Below are 16,629 nucleotides of genomic sequence, written 5' to 3'. Positions count from 1 at the left end.
GTCTTGTCCACAGCCATACCTCCCTTTCCAACCATGGGTCTGGGCCCGTGCAGTGCCTATACTGGCTTCCTCTCCCGATCATGCACCCCGGTCCAGCCAGGCTGGAGGCTCGCCACAGTTCCAGTCCTCGGACCAGCCTTTCTATGCACTTCCGGCCATGTCCCCTCCCTCCCTGTATGCCCAGGGATGGTCTGACCCTCCCCTTTACGTGTCACTAGACTGCCTGGCTATAAGATAACAAGCATCGCAACAACAGCAACTGCATCTTATTTATTTCTGATGAATGGAAGAATGACCGATGGACTGAATGAAGAAAACTAACATTTATTGATTACCATCAATGTGCCAAGTACAAGGTTAAGTGCTTTCATGTGTTTAGCACTGCGTGAATCGAAACCAAGGAGCTAGGAAAAACTTATTACTGACCATTTATTCAGCATTTACTATGTGCCAGGCAGGGGTGAGAGTTAAATACTTAACTTGTATGGCACAGGCACCAATAAACACACAGCAGACACTGGCCATAAACTCAGGGATGGCTGGGCTGGCACTACTGGCTTAAAGATCAGCCTGGTGCCAAGCTGTGCTGAAGGGTCTCTCATGCATCATCTCACTGGCTCCTCATAATGCCAACTGAAGTAGGTACCACTCCCATTATATACACATGAAGAACTTGAGGCACAGAAAAGTTAAGTTTCTTACGCGAAGTCCCTGGGGCTCACACGCAGGACCAGCTCAGTCCAAGGAGCATGTTTTAAACACCATGCTGGTCCATCTTACCATGCTACCCTGCACGGGATGTCCCTTTCCTTGGGACACTCTTCCTCCAGAGAGCCACGTGGCTTCCTTCTTCCAGTCTTTGCTCAAGCGTCATCTCAGTGATAACTTCTATTTAAAATCAACCTACTCACTACTACTCTCCTCCTCTCTCTCTTTCCTTGTAGCATTTTTTAATGGTTTTTTAATTGTGGTAAAAAACACACAATATAAAATTTACCACTTTGAACCAATTTTAAGTATACAATTCAGGAGAATTAAGTATATTCACAATGTTGGAAAACCATCACCAATATCCATTTCCAGAACTTTTTCATCATCCCAAACAAAAACTATGTAGGTATTGAAAAAAAATAACTTCCTATTCTTTCTCCATTGATCCCTGTCAACAGTACTATTCTATTTTCTGTGTCCATGAATTTGCCTATTGTAGATTTCTCATCTAAGCAGAATCATATAATATCTGTCCTTTTGTGTCTGGCTTCTTTCACTTAGCATAATGTCTACACCGTTCATCCATGTTGTAGCATGTGTCAGAATTTTACTTCTTTTAAAGGCTGAATAATATTTCATTATATGTGTATACCTCTCTCACATTTTTTGATCCATTGATAGACATTTGGGGTATTTCAAACTTTTGGCTATTATGAATAATTCTTCCACGAACATGTGTGTACAAGTATCCATTTGAGTCCCTGCTTTCAATTCTTTTGGGTACATACACAAAAGTGAAATTTCTGGATCATAGGGTAATTCTATGTTTAACTTTTTGAGGACCTGCCAACCTGTGGTTAAGCATTCATAACCACATATCGTATTATACGTTTCACAATTTAATTTGATTATTCAATGTCACCACCTAGTATACTAGGCTCCAATGAAAGCAGGGAGTTTTCTCTATTTGGTATCCCCCATACCTAGAACATGTCTTGCACAAAGTAGGTATGCAATAAACATTCATTGAATAAATGAATATATTTGGTGTGGATCCTGTTTTTGAGGTCAAGGGTCATAGGGTCCAAAGTGTTGGGTAAGGTCTTTGCCCAGGTATCCACAGCAATAACATCAAAGGGGTAGAAAAAGCTGAGGTCAAGGAGGGAAAGAAGAGACGAGAGCAGGGGAAGCGACAGTGAGTGTGGGGTCTATGTGAGGCTGCAAACAGGATCAGCAACCATCCAGGAGGAAATGAGGTGGACAGTGCAGGCCAGAGAGTGGGAATAACACAAGGGTACCTGTGGGTCGTCAGAGTGGGGTTGGATGAACAGTGGATGAAGGGACCTGCTTGATTTAAGAAACCATGGAGGTCCCTGAACAATGTTTGGAACTTATGGCCTAAGACAGTGCCTGGCACATATTAAGCATTAACAAATATTTGTTAATTGACTGCTTTCTAATCCCAATCTATCGCTAATTTGACATATGACTTAAGGTAAGTCACTTCCCCTCTGTGCAAGCTTCTTTATCTGTAAATAGAATGGATATAGTTAGCTCAATGAATTAAACTTCTTTTAAAAGTGTAGAATCATTTCCTCCCAACAGACCCAAACACGAGAGTAAACACAAAGGGGAGTTGAAAGGGGAGTTGGAGGGCCAGGGCCCAACCCATCAGCACTCACCCTCCACACCACGGTGGCTGCAGGTTGGCTCCCCAACACTCCAGGTCCTGGGCCATCCGATCCCCAAGGTTGATTCCAGCTCTGACACGCATTCCCATCATGCTTGCCCCAGGCCCTTCTACACAGCAGTGTCAAGGATTCACCTCGTACTTACAATTTGACAGAAGTTTTTCCGAGTGCTTTTCATGTATTAACTTATTCAAAAATGAACATATTGAGGCACAGAAAGGTTAAGTCAATTCCCCAAGGCTACACAGGTAGATGGGTGTGAAGCCTGGAATCAAACCTAGTTATCAGGTTCCAAGGCCTCTGCTTTTGATGCACAACTCTGTCCTGCCTCCCTGAAGGGTACACAGCATGCACTCATGTCCTGTGGAATGGGACCAAGGAAGAGGTGGTTTGGTGGGGAGAGGGGAGGAGAGAAATGAGAAGATAAAGAGGGAGAAAGTGATCAAAGTGTACTTCAGAGTGACACAGGCTGCCGAGGTAGATACACCAACCTGGTGCCTTCTACACAGTCTAGAACCACCTCTGATGTGGTGTCTCTTGGACCCACATTTTCTAATCCAGAGATGGTCAAATCCTATTTTTACAGCAAGATCTTAGATAAGGACATTATTTAAAAGGACTTTTCCAGAAAAAATGGGAGATGCCAATTTACCAAAAATTTTCTTTTTTTTTTTACTGGAATAATAAAAATCTGTTTTGTGAATAATGATAAGAAATAGAAAGCTTCCCATATTCCCACAGACTTTTTTTAATGAATTTAATGAATTAGAATACACACAACTCAATAAAAAATTACTGAAAAGCCTGGCAAGCATCATTCAAAGCCTCTCAGCCAGTCATTTTCATATTTTCCAAAGCCAGCATTTCCATTAAAGCAGCACACCATTATGCAAAGAATAGAATTTTACCGTAACCTCAGGAAAAATGAAAAAATTGGCAACAGATGAAGGCTAAGGACAGGGGTTCCTTGCAGGGACAAAGCGTCTCTCTGTGTTTTTCAAAGAGGCTACACTGCCATTTGGTGGTAGTGGTGGGGGGTGAGGTAGTTCTTCACTGGACAGAACTGTTCTGTGTATTATGGGGTATCCAGCATCCCTGACCCCTGCCTGCTATATTCTAGCTCACAGTCCAGTTGGGGAGAGGAGAGACAGGGATGGATGTACCAATCTATCACCCAAGACCTTGTGTGGCATCTGATGTATGGTTATGCACCTCTATTAAAGTTGATCTACTATAGTACAAAATGAAATGTTTACAAAACAAAAAGTAAAATACCCTCAAAGGTTAAAGTCCATCTTACATAAAAAGTAACTAACTAAATCAACTGAAAAAACAATTTGCAAATACCAGAAGGAACTTCAGTGATTATCCAGTTCAGACAGTGGAAAAATTTTTCTGGAAAGGGCCTGTGTGTTAATATTTTAGGTTTTGTGGGCATATAGTCTCTGTTGCAACTTCTCAACCTCTGCCTTTATAGCACAAAGCCACCATAGACATGTCATATGTAAATGAATGGGCATGGCTGGGGTTCAATAAAGTCTACTTACAAAAACACTTAAATATTTAAATAAACATAGGACCTGTATTACTGATTTCTTCTTTTGCCTCAGCCTCCAATACAGCTCCACATAGCACTGTCACTGATCTTGTCACCATTTCAATTTTTGATCATTTGTTCATTCTGGAACTTTTGCAATTAATTTCGATTTTTTAACATATTGCATTAAGTATTAACTTACCTGGATTGCTGGGTTGGTGCCTCCTTGAATTTTGCACTCGAGGCTAGTGCCTCACTTGCCTTGCCCAGGTTTGGGCCCGCCCCCTGCTCCCAAACCTGCACCCCTGTCTCTGTTCTTTCTTGGGCCAGTCCCTTTGTCCACTCCCCCAATGGCTCTACTCATTGTCAAATTGAGTCCTAGTAGCTTGATTGTACATTTTCTTCCTGGGGGTCACATCTTGACTCCTGCTGCCTTTCATTGTTCCTCCCACTCAAGAGCAACAAGAAGTCCCTCCCCACATCCCATGACAGTAGTTCTCACCTTCAGATCCTTGGAGGGATCAGCTTCTGCACCAATAAGTCTTTTCTAGAAGATATCCCCCATAAAGTGGGCCTCTCTCCAGGAAGAATTCTCCAACAGCTGCTAAGGAAACTGTCCCTATTTCATGACTGTAGTGTGCCAGGCACAGAGAGGGAAATGCAACAAAGAAGTCACTCTACTGGGCTCTGATCCCCTGAGGGAAAGGACCTCCAAATCCCCAATATCTAGCACACAGTGAGCCTACAATAAGTACTTGTCAAACTGAATTGGAAAAGTCCTTTCATCTAGATTTTCAGAGTTTCAATGTCTAGGGCAGAAATAGGGAGGCTCAGGGAAGACTGATTTCATGATTGTAGAGTAAGAGAAAAGCAGTGTTATTTTGTGGATTTTATTAGTTGAAATGAAATCACTGGGAAAAATTGCCAAAGTGGGCATTGTGGACAGTGCTGGACCCAGAACATACAATAATCATCACTTGTGCCCTAACTAGCAGGTCTATGGCAGGAACATCCATGTGATTTCCCATTTTTGATTTCCAATATGCTCCTGTTCTACAGGAAGTGAGAGAGGCAGTTCAGAAATAAATCACCACTCTCAGCTAAACCCCCATTTCCCAAATCCCGAGCCTTCCTTTAACCCATTTATTTAATTTCTCTTAACATATTTAAATCCATTGGAGGGAATTATGAGGGAGACAGATGAGACAGGTCACAAACATTTGTATGCACATTAAAATAAAGAAAATTAAACGAAAGATTAATAGGGCAGACAGGTAACCATGTAACATGATTTCACTTTGAAGCAATTTATTTCCATTCAAACTGTGATAAATAACCACCAGGTGATATAATAATTACCCATTTCTTGGTGTCGAATGGGATGTGGAAATTATTCTCCGAAGTAAAAACATCCTATGGACTTTCAAAAGGGAATGTCGCACATTCAATAAAGCTACAAACCATGACCCCAAAAGAAATTGAATTGGCCTGTTTGTATTCCCATCGCTATGTCTGAAAGTATGTTCTCACCCTCTAAGGCAAATTTCCCTTCCTGTTTGATAGTCTTGTGATTTGCGACCACAAAAACTCTGAGGACTTCATAAATTTTGTGCTTTGGCACTCCCGTGTGAGATCAAACCCTGAAAAAGATGGTTGCTGAAGAAGGCAGAGCCTTAAGGTCATGGAACATTCCTAGTTTTGGTGGTTAGCAATGGTCATTTCTGAATGCCCTCTGGGCTTAAGAATAATTGAATGCATTTAAAAATTAGGTCTTGTTCAGTTAAAAGCAAGACCTCATCTGTAAACATTTATCAAAACCCATTAGAAGGATCTTCTTTGCTACAGCTTCTTACTGCAATTAATATAAAGGCTGCCATTGCTTTAGGGTGTGCAATGTGCTGGGTGCACGCATGCATCATTTCATATCAGAAACACTGCTGTCTGGGCAGACAAAGAGACTGGAGGGGAGAAGCACTGGATTAAGAGTGAGAAGACGTGGGTCCTGGTTCTGCATTGGCCCCTTCCCAGCCATGCAAACTTGGGCAGTTCTGTCAAACATCCCCGGGCCTCAGCTTCCTCATCTATAAAATGGGGGTGATGATACATACCTACTTCAACTCATTGGAAAATTATAAAATGGTGCACAAATTCACTTCAAATTCCTAAGTGTTTTTTCAAACGCCGACAAAGGCTGTGCAACACACTCAGCAGTGGTGGGAAAGTAAGAAACAGTCCCCACTTCATCAAACTATCCACAGAGGAGGAAAGAATAACATGTATATACAACACATCCCCAAAAGGTTACTCTGAGCCTCTCTGTCATTTCCTGCTTAGGCCACGTAATGCTCCAGACTTTCCCTGTCCAGTTAGTCATTCTGTTATCCATTGCTCCGTTTACTCAGCAAAACTCCATCTAGCATTTGCAATGGGCCTGGCATTGGGAATACAGAGGTGAATCACATGAAGTCCCCTCACGGAACTCACAGTCAAGCAAAGACCCTGCCTTCGCAATTTGTGAAGCATTTTTAAATAAACAGTTTCTTAATGAATCCTCAAAACAGCTATTTGGAGTAGGTATTATTAGCTCCATTTTTAAAATGAAGGCACTGAGGACCCAGAAAATGAAGTGACTTGCCAACCCCAGGGAGCTTTCAGTGACATTGAAATCGTGGCTTTATGACTCAAATCCAGTGCTCCTCTCGTATGCCATGGATGGCTTCCAGGAGAGAGACCAGCCTTAACTAAGCCATCTTGCTGAGACCATGACTCCACCTAAGTCTTGTATGTTCGTTTCTCTGTAGAGCTGGATCCTGGTCTCCATACATTCCAACACTGTCTAGGGCCCAGCTGAAATAATTTCCCTTCTTCATTCCCTTTCTTTTTTTCCTCCCTTCCCTTCTTCCTAAGCATTCACTTAGCATCTGCATCCACTATGTGCTAGACATTGTGCTGGGCCCCGAAGACTAAAGGATGTTAATGACACAGTCCCTGCCTCCTGGGACCTGATACCTAGCAGGGCACCCAAAAAGTGCCCAGGTAATTTCACTGTAGTGTGATAAGTGCTATGACAGTAGAGATCAGGAGTAACAGCATACAAAAAGGAATCCAACCTAGCATTCAGGGAGCCAGAGAGGGTTGCACAGAAGAAGAACAGCCAAGAAGAAACCTGCGGGGTTTTGGCCAGGCCAAAGGAGAACTAGCATATGTCAAGCAGAGGAAAGCGAAAGATCAAAGCCTGGGAGGAAAGTGAGTGGGAAGCCCTGGGGGACCCATGGTTTGTTCAGGGTGGCCAGACAACAAGACAGTGAGAGACGAAGTAGAGAGAAAGCTGCTGAGAGAGAGGGGCTCATGAGTCAGGCTGTACAGAGCACTGGCGAGAACCTGAGACTTCATTCTGAGAGCAAGGCAGAGCCGTGGAGGGATTTTCAGCAGAAAGTAATACTAATAGACTCGAGTTTTAGTAAAAGAACTCTGACTTCTCTTTTGAGAAAAAAACAGAGGAAACTGAAGTTAGGGAGGCCGGCTGTAGGGAGAGGTGTGGCAATGTCACAGGTGCGAGATGACAGTGAGCCTAAACTAACATAGTAGAGTGAGGATAGACAGGACTGAGAGAGACCACCCCTAGGGTTGGTTATTACTTTCAATGACTGCTCGAATCAGTCCTAGATGAGCCACTGGAAACCACATCATGAGCAAAACTAACAATGATAATGACGATTTTACTTATCAAGTCCTTGTGACAAAGCCAGTACTAGACTAAGAACTTTAAATATACTACCACATTTAAGAATGAAAATGACTTGATGATGTTGGCACTGTTATTTCCCTTATTTTTCCCAGATTCCTCAGACTCACTGGAGCTGTAATAAACCTGTATCTTTGGAGATGGTGCTCAGGAATCTGTATTTGAGATCCAGTGATCTTAACATGCACTAAATTTTTAGAGCCACTGCTGTGAACTCCAAAGCATGTGACATTTTTATTCTGGGGAATGGCTTCGATTAATAAAAAAAATAATAATTTCAATTCCAAAAATAACAATTTCAATTAACCTGTACTGCCTTATGCTTAATGACATACAAATGCCTCAAATAGGATCAAATACCCCAGTGACAAGTACACATAAAACATTAGCTGAGAGTGAGGCTGACAGCCAATCTTAAGTAGAGATACTACTTCAGAGAAAGGTGTCTTTTGGGACCCTAAATAAAACACGCTTGAGATGCAGAGAACAGTCTGGGTGAAGGAAGATGACACACCCAGGATTCAAAGGCAGCCCTGGCACGAGGTCAGGCTGTGGAACCTCAGCATTAGGAGGGACCTGAAATACCTTCGAGTCCAAAGGTTTTCAAAATGTACTCCAGAGACCACTGAGGTTCCTTAAAAGTTCTTAAGGAACAAGGTAGAACCTGAATCTTCAGGGTTTGGTCTTTCTTCACCCAAATTAACCAGATTCTCTTTTAATTATTTTATATATTAGATTTGATCTAGAATTTTCTTCAAAGAAAGGGGACAGGAGATTTGAAGAGAAATAAGTGAAAGGAGTTCATACAGTCAATAAGTCTGCCACATGTTTTCTGAGCATATGTGTGCCAGGTGTGCTCAGTGTGAGGTGTGGAAGATACTAGCATGAATAACGTAGGGCCTCTGCCTGCATCTGTTAAGGATCTTTGGTTGCAAGCAACAGAAATCCATTCCAGCAGACTTAAATGAGTAGCAGGATTTCCTAGAAGATCACTCAGGCTAGCTGTAGAATGGATCAGAGAATTGAACAGATTTCAGGTAGGAAAGAGCCATGAAGCTCTAGGGACCTTGCATGGGAAGAACTCGGGGATCGACTCCTTAAGACTGCCAGTAGAACGAGTCTTCTCTAGTCTGTGTGTCATTCCCGTCAAAAACCAGACACCCAGGGAAAAACTGGAGTCTGATTGGCCCAGCTTGCATCATGTTCACCTGGGCCAAGAATGTGGGACTATGGAAGGGATGATGACAGAGTAGACTCAAGAAAGGACGAGTTATCCCCGCAGCCAAAGTGCAAAGGAAGGAGTGGAGTAGCTCTCCAATGGCAAAGGGGGTATTGTTGATGTAGTAATGTGGAATGGAAGCTAAACAAGCAAAGAGAGCAGCTGTCCATTAGACTGTCTGCACAGAACTTAGTTTCAAAGGGGGAGCATTGAAGATACATATTCTTTATTCTGCCTAACACCCTCCATTCTTTTCTCTAGTAATCCTCTCCCACTCTGCGATATAAATAGATGCTGGTATGTTCTCATAGGCTCACCCACCCTGGCCGGGACTGATTGGTCCCGGTCTTGGAATGACCCATTGTGGGTCATTTAGAGCCAATCAGAAACTCTCCTCTGGAATTTTTAAACTTTCATCTGTCCTTAAGGACTGTTGGTGGCCATTCCCCTCCACATTCACGAACCTGATCACAGAGAAGAAAAATGCGAAGTCCAGAGAGAGAATTGGGACTTTGAGTCCTAAACTCTGTTCCTAAAGCCTAACTATACATAATGACCCTTGTCACTATGACATAAGATAATATTTTCAAAAACAAATAAGCAAAATGCAAAGCTTTTTCTTTTACCTAAGTTAGTTCAAAGTAGGGTTCCATCATTTGCATTCGAAAATGTCCTCACCAATTTAAGGGCACAAATAGCTGAAGACCAAGGTCATGTGTGGCAAATGCTATCAGAACGATCTGGTGTTTAGAAGGAGAAACTATCTGCATAATTCTAATAGCTCCCAGTTACTGAGAACCTAGCTTGAGCCAAGCGCACTAGGTACCTGATATACATTATTTGATTTACTTTTTGCATCAGCCCTGCAAGGACATCTTTACTTCCATCTCACAAGAAGAATTCAGGCCAGAGAAGTTAAGAAACTCACACACAATTTCCCAGCTAGGAGATGGCAAAAAAACTGGATTAAAGTCTGACCCTGAAACACGTTTTCTTTGTCCTGCACACGAAAAGCACAGAGGTGCTCTTTATCATTTGCAGCAATGAACAGGACTCCCACAAGCTTAACAAGAACTAGAATCAAGTTGCATCCCTGCTACCTTAAAATACAAAATCTTTCTGATTTGTTTTTGTTGTGTGTAGGCTTGACGTCGATTATCACCTCTTTATAGCCCATTTTTATTTAGGATGTTGCTGGGGAGTTGAATTTGCAAACACATTTCAATAGCACCTTGACCCCTCAGGCCACCAGACTGTTGCATTTCTCACAATGTGCACTTTTTACAACTCTCTGTTGTTCATTATGGAAAAAATTTATAAGGCTGATACCTTGGCCAGAGAACAGCGCATCACTATTTCTGAGTTAGAGCCCTTTTGGGAGGGTGTTGTGTGAGACAGAATGCTTTGTTCCTGCAGCAGGCAGTGTGTGTGGGGGCGGTGCACATTATTTGTAGTTGAAATCATATCAGTACAATAGCAAACGTCTTCTCTGCAAATGCAGATGGCACCCTAGGGTAGAAGAAGCAGTGTATTTGAAGTCAGAGAAGCTAGGATTTCTGCCAGGCTCTACCTCTACACAGTTTTGTGATCTTGGGCAAGTCACTTCTCCTTGCGGGCCACATCTTGTCATAAATCAAATAAGAGTGCTGTTCTAGAACATCCTGTCCCTCCAAACCTTCTCCATGGAATGCCAGTGTAGCACAAGATGTTCCATGAAAAAAAATCTCAGGGATCAAGTAAACTTGAGGAAAGCCGCATTGAAGTTAATTTGATTTCATTACTAATGAGTTTCCTGGAGCCTTGAATATGCTATTTGCTCATCATCCCTCTCCAACACAGGATGCAAAACTGTCCGGATTTTTTTTTTTTTTAGTGAAGAGATTTGATTGTTTTTCCAAGAACAACTTTCAACACATGGTGTTTGCTTGAAATGCATTTTGCAAACCCTAGATTAGAGGATGATTAAATACCTTTCTGTGCTTTTTTAAAATTCTGCAGTGAGTCCTGTTCACATACCACAATGCCTGCTGCTCTTATCTGAGTTCTCTCTCTCCTGTTCCATTCTGCATCTATTCACTTGTCTCCACTTTCACTGTGGTCACCATAATCCAAGCCACTGTCATCATTATTCGCTCTCTCATCCCCTGCCCCCTGCACCCCCTTGGCCTCCTAACTGTGCTTCATGACTCTCTTCTTGATCTTACTATATAATCCCTTCTCCACAAAGCAGCCAGAAGTTTTTAGGAAGTTATACTGAGTTCTTGCTGGCTTAGCATGCTACAGTCATGTCCCCTACACTTGGAATAAATTCAAAAGCCTCATAATGGCCCTGCACAAATCTGGGCCCATGCTACCCCTATGACCCTCTCATGCCATTTTCACCCTCTCTCCCTACACTCCAGCCACAGTGCCTTGGCACATACTATTGCCTCTGTCCAGCATGCTCCACCCTCACATCCCCATATCACCCTCCCTACACAGGTCTCAGCTCAGGCGTCCTCCCCTCAGGAAGCCCATCCCTGACCACTCCAACTGGAGGAGCCCCTCCAACTTCTATTCACTCTTTTATTTCTTCCAGTTGGAAAGTATTTTCCGTACATGTTACCTTATTTATTATCTTTCTCCTGTTCTGAGAAATGAAAGTTCCATACAAGCAAAAACCTTGTCTGCCTTGTCCATGGCCATATTTCAAGAATCTGCAACAGAGCCAAGCACAAAATAGGCACTCAATAAATATTTTTTGAATGAACTAATGCATGAATGAATGTTTTCCCTATTAGACTATGAGTTCTTTGAAAGCAGAGACTATGTCTCTTTCAGTTCCCATCTGTGTGATTCTAAACCTTTCTGAGACTATTTTCTCTCTAGTAAAATGGAGATAATAGGCACCTCACAGATGCATAATGAAGATTCAGTGAAACTCCTAACATGTTCCTAGCAAAAGTGCCTGGTGAATAAAGCACAAGGGTGATAGTATTGTTTTCATACCATTATTCATGGAATCCACAGTTCCTAATTCAGTGCCCAGCACATAATAGGCTCTCAATAATTATTTCCTAAATGAATGGTGAATGAATCTAATGAACAATATTTCTATAAATGCTTTAGCCAGACACATATTTGAAGCAACATGTACGTGCTTCCAAAGTCTGCCTTGATCCTTCCAAGTGAATGGAGTGATCTAAATCTGATGTCCCAAACGGAAGATGGAAGCCTTTGGAAGGTTGTGGGGACACTCTTCCCTGAAGCTTAAAAAAAAGGGGGGGGGAGCCACTGCTCTGAGATAATAGTCCTTCCTACAGGCAGAGGAATGGATGGAATGTTGATTGAATTTTGCTTAAGTAGCGGTCACCAGGCTGGGCACAGAAGATGAGTAAGACGCACTTGTTCCCTGTTCTTACAGACCCTGAAGCCCAGTGGGAGAAACAGACATGCAATGACATTATGGTAGGATGAGTGCCGTCGTGGCACAGAGGACGGTGCCTGAAACAGGACAGGAAGTCAGGAAATGCTTCCTGGAAGTTGTGGTGGCCAGACTAAAAGTAAGGAGCGAGGACTTAGCAAGGAGATGAGGGGTAGGTTTCTGGCCAGACAGGACAAAGCTGCTGATTGGTTGGAAGGGACATGGGAGAGGGACATATTAAGGATGATGCCTAGGGTACTGGTTTGTGCAATCTGGTGGCTTGTGGTACTCAGGCTAATGGTGTCTCCTGACCTCATCTGCATGACTGACATCAGACCTGTACAATTTGCCCTCAACAAACCTCCATTTCCTATAAGTTCCAGCTTTTCATCTGTATCACCCATTCTGCCATCATAAAGTGTCTGTTGTCAAAGGCTGAGGCACAAATGGCTAAAACCTCTGTCTAATGAGAGTGTGTGTATGAGCGTGTGCATGTGTTTGTGCACTGGAATCCCTGGAGTGTTCTTGTAAACGAGGAGCTCACTTCAATGACCCTATTGTGGCAATTAACACATCCTCCAAGCAGACGGTGCTGCTGCAGGAAAGATAAGCTGAGCTCAAATAGGGGCCGACTCAGTGCCAGGAAATCTGTGCAGTCCTTGGAAAGTCGATCCTTGACGGACGAGGAACATCGGCAAAGAGGAAAGCTGTTTCCTCTTTGGAGGAAACTCTTAGGAGTTTTTGTGTCCTGCTCTGGAGCTCACCAAGCACTTTCATAAGCATGATTTTATTGAATCTCCCAAGCATTATGATTGTTCTAGGTGACAATATCTGGATAATACAGGAAGGTGCCCCCACGAAGTGAAAGGCATAAGATTGCTCTCTTAAGAGTTAATTTCCACATCATTATTCATGGTAGGGATATGGCAGCAGTGTGTAGAGCCTTCTGAAGGAGAAAGAAATGGTTTTTTATCCATTTCTACCCATAGAGCAGGAAGGAGAATTATCTAGTCCAGAACAACAAGAAAAAAAGTACATTGGCAATGCCCCCTTGGATATCACTGAGAGAGAGATAGCTAGAGATAACCAACTCTGGTATTCCAGTCCCATTGCCAGGACATCCATAATGTGGGAATGAATTTACAACAGGAGTCACTAACTATGGCCCACAGGCCAAATCTGCCCTGTTTCTGCAAATAAAGTTTTATTGGAACATAGTTACACCCATTCATTCATGTATTGTGTATGGCTGCCTGCATGCAGCAATGGCAGAGCTGAATGATTGCAAACAAAGACTATAAAGACACAAAGCCTAAAATATTTACTACTGACCCTTTGCTGACCCTGATGTAGAACATGGTACAGGAGCAGACACTGTCAAGACAGTCAACACCAATTATTCACGCTCTTCCCCTGGTCACCCGCTATAATACGCAAGGCCAATGTTCCTTTAGTATGTATTGCTACAACTGTGCCAGTTGCTCATGGTTAGCATCCACTGTGATTGGTTTATGCCCCTGTCCCACTGTTAAAAAGAAATTAATATCACCCCATGCCAGAGGTTAGAAAGGTAAATACTCAGTTTCTCAATCTCTCTTGAAGTGAAGTGTGCCCAGGTGACATGGTTTTAAACAATTAAATGGAAGCAGAAGTCTGCCAAAAGGATTCTAGGAAAGATTTAGCTTTAGGTTTTTCTCCTTCCTTCCTAGAAAGTAACACAATGCCTGACACTGAGGCAGCCACTTTATGAACAAGAGGCTAAAAGCCTAAGTCCTGAAAATATCTTCAAACAACTAAACCAATGCTAACAACTGCCTATATCCAGACTTCTTCTTAGGTGAGGAAAATAAAACTTGATTTGTTTAAGCCACTATAAGTTGGGAGCCAAGATTTGTTGCTACACACACTTCTGCATGAAACAGTAGCTTAGGGCCTTAAGTATTTCAGGCTCTATTACCAAAGCCATCCCTATAGTGAGATGGCCTTATCAAGCGCTTCCAAAATACACTGGAGTCATCTAACTTCTTTCATCTGCTTCAGTGTTTACCACATAACTTTTAATTAGAACTCAGCTGGTAAGTGGGCTGTGACATCAGAGACAGGAATTCAATCCTAGTCCTGCTGCTGACTGGTTGTTAGTCACTGGGCATCCCTCTTGTTCTCGCTAGATTTTCAACTTTTACCTCTGTACAATCAAGAAGCTAGACTTCTTTATTCTTTATTCTTAGTTCTATCATTTTGTGATTCAATTATTTAATTCTAAAACTGCAGAAAGAAAGAATAAAGTAACAACTGCAAACGAGCATTAAAATAAGCTATGAGCTTGCTGGTGGCCAGGGCAAAAAAGAAAATTATGATGACGTAACTCCTGTTTTTTGATAAAATGAAAAATACAAGCTTATGTGAGTGATGGCTCTTCTTATTAATGCAAAACTTGAAATGACTTTATAAAGAAGACAAACGACAACCTAAAAGATAATGCTTTCACCGGTGGACTTCCAAGCCTTCTTTGCAGAAAGCCCAGAAAGAACAGTGTTGACACTAGCATACTTACTTCGTCTTCAAAAATGGCCAATTCAGGCCAGGTGCTGTGGCTCACACCTGTAATCCTAGCACTCTGGGAGGCCAAGACAAGAGGATCTCTTGAGCTCAGGAGTTAGAGACCATCCTGAGCAAGAGAGAGATCCTGTCTCTATTAAAAATAGAAAAAAATAGCTGTCATGGCACATGCCTATAGTCCCACCTACTTGGGAGGCTGAGGCAGGAGGATCGCTGAGCCCAGGAGTTTGAGATTGCAGTGAGCTATGTTGACAACACTGTACACTAGCCTGGGCAACAGAGCAAAACTCTGTCTCAAAAAAAAAAAAAAGGCCAATGGATATAAATATATAAATAACATGTATGTTACAACATTCTTTTTTGCTACTAACACAAAAATGATAACTATCATTTACTAAGCAATGTCAGTTACTAATGCACAGTAGATATTTCTGTTTGCCTCTCCCAAAGCTCAGAGGCTTCCCTTCCTACCAGACGAAATGTCTTGCCTGTATTACTAAGTTATTTATGTGTGCTCAGTGCTTTATAAGTGTTTTACTCTACTTTGTATTTCTTCTTCATGACAATATGTGAAAGAGACTGAGTCAGAATAATTACCCCATGTTGCAAATGATGAACCAAAGCTCACAAAGCTTAAGTGATACGACATGTTGCCTGTATTAGGTTCAGGGACGAAACTGACCGCATCCCACCAGACTCCGCTCTGAAGCTCCTGCAGTGAATGCAGCCACCTCTTCCCATATCAGACTTTGCTCATGTCCAAGTCCAGGCACTTGGACCTAATGCTTCATTCAGTGACTTCGAAGCAGCAGCTCCACTTTATTTTGGTTTCAACTGCTGTCACCCAGAATCAATGAAGTGTCAACATATTATCTCAAATATATAGTCCTGATGGCATGTTCAATGACTTACGATAGCCTCGTTATGGCTGATTTTAAGAAATTAAGATGAGAAACAGGAAAATGGAATAAAGTGGAAGTAAAAGAGATGAGCTGAGTCTTGGTCTGAAGAATCAATAAAGGACAGCCATGGTTCACTGTGGGCTTCTAGATCTGAGGCTAACCCTAAAGTCAAGGCCACCAGGCCTTGCTCTTGGCTTCTAGGTCAACGCTCTCAGACTCCCATATCCTTCCCTCACTAACTCATCCAGCAACATGGGAGTAGAGGTGATCGAGATATTTGTCTGGAGATGCTATGGTGCATTCAGCTAAAGAGCAAGGACTTGGGAGGTGAAGTTAAAACCATCTCTCTATGTTTTGACTTCCTCATCTTTAATAATAATCGTGACAAGTAATACTTATCTGGAGATGACTATATGCCAGGCACTGTTCTAAGTGTTTTATATGCATTAGCTCATTTAATCCTCACAACCACAAATGATGTAGGCACGATTTTTATCCCCTTTTTACAGATGAGAAAACTGAGGTGATAAGAGGTAAAGAAAATTGGAAAAGGCCACATATCTAGGACATGGCAGGGCTGGGCAGTACAGCTGCAGAACCCATGCTTATCACCATGACAGGGTATGACCTATAGACTGGCGCTGTCCAATAGAACTTTCTGCTCTGATGGAAGGGGTCCAACACAGTGGTTTTTCAAGCCGTTGCTGTTTAGCGCATTTGTCTCTTCTCATATTTGCCTTTTGTCATATTTGGCTTTCGCGCTCTTTATGTTTTTAGTCTCTTGCTGGTCCTTTGCCACCTGTGGCTTTTTATTTGTTGGTTGTGTTACTTTGTTGCTGTTGCTGCTCATCAACTGCTTTTT

The sequence above is a fragment of the Propithecus coquereli genome, unplaced genomic scaffold, assembly GCF_000956105.1.
Source record: "Propithecus coquereli isolate 6110/MARCELLA unplaced genomic scaffold, Pcoq_1.0 Scaffold14, whole genome shotgun sequence".
Lineage (NCBI taxonomy): Eukaryota > Metazoa > Chordata > Mammalia > Primates > Indriidae > Propithecus > Propithecus coquereli.
This window is presented reverse-complemented; position numbering follows the sequence as displayed.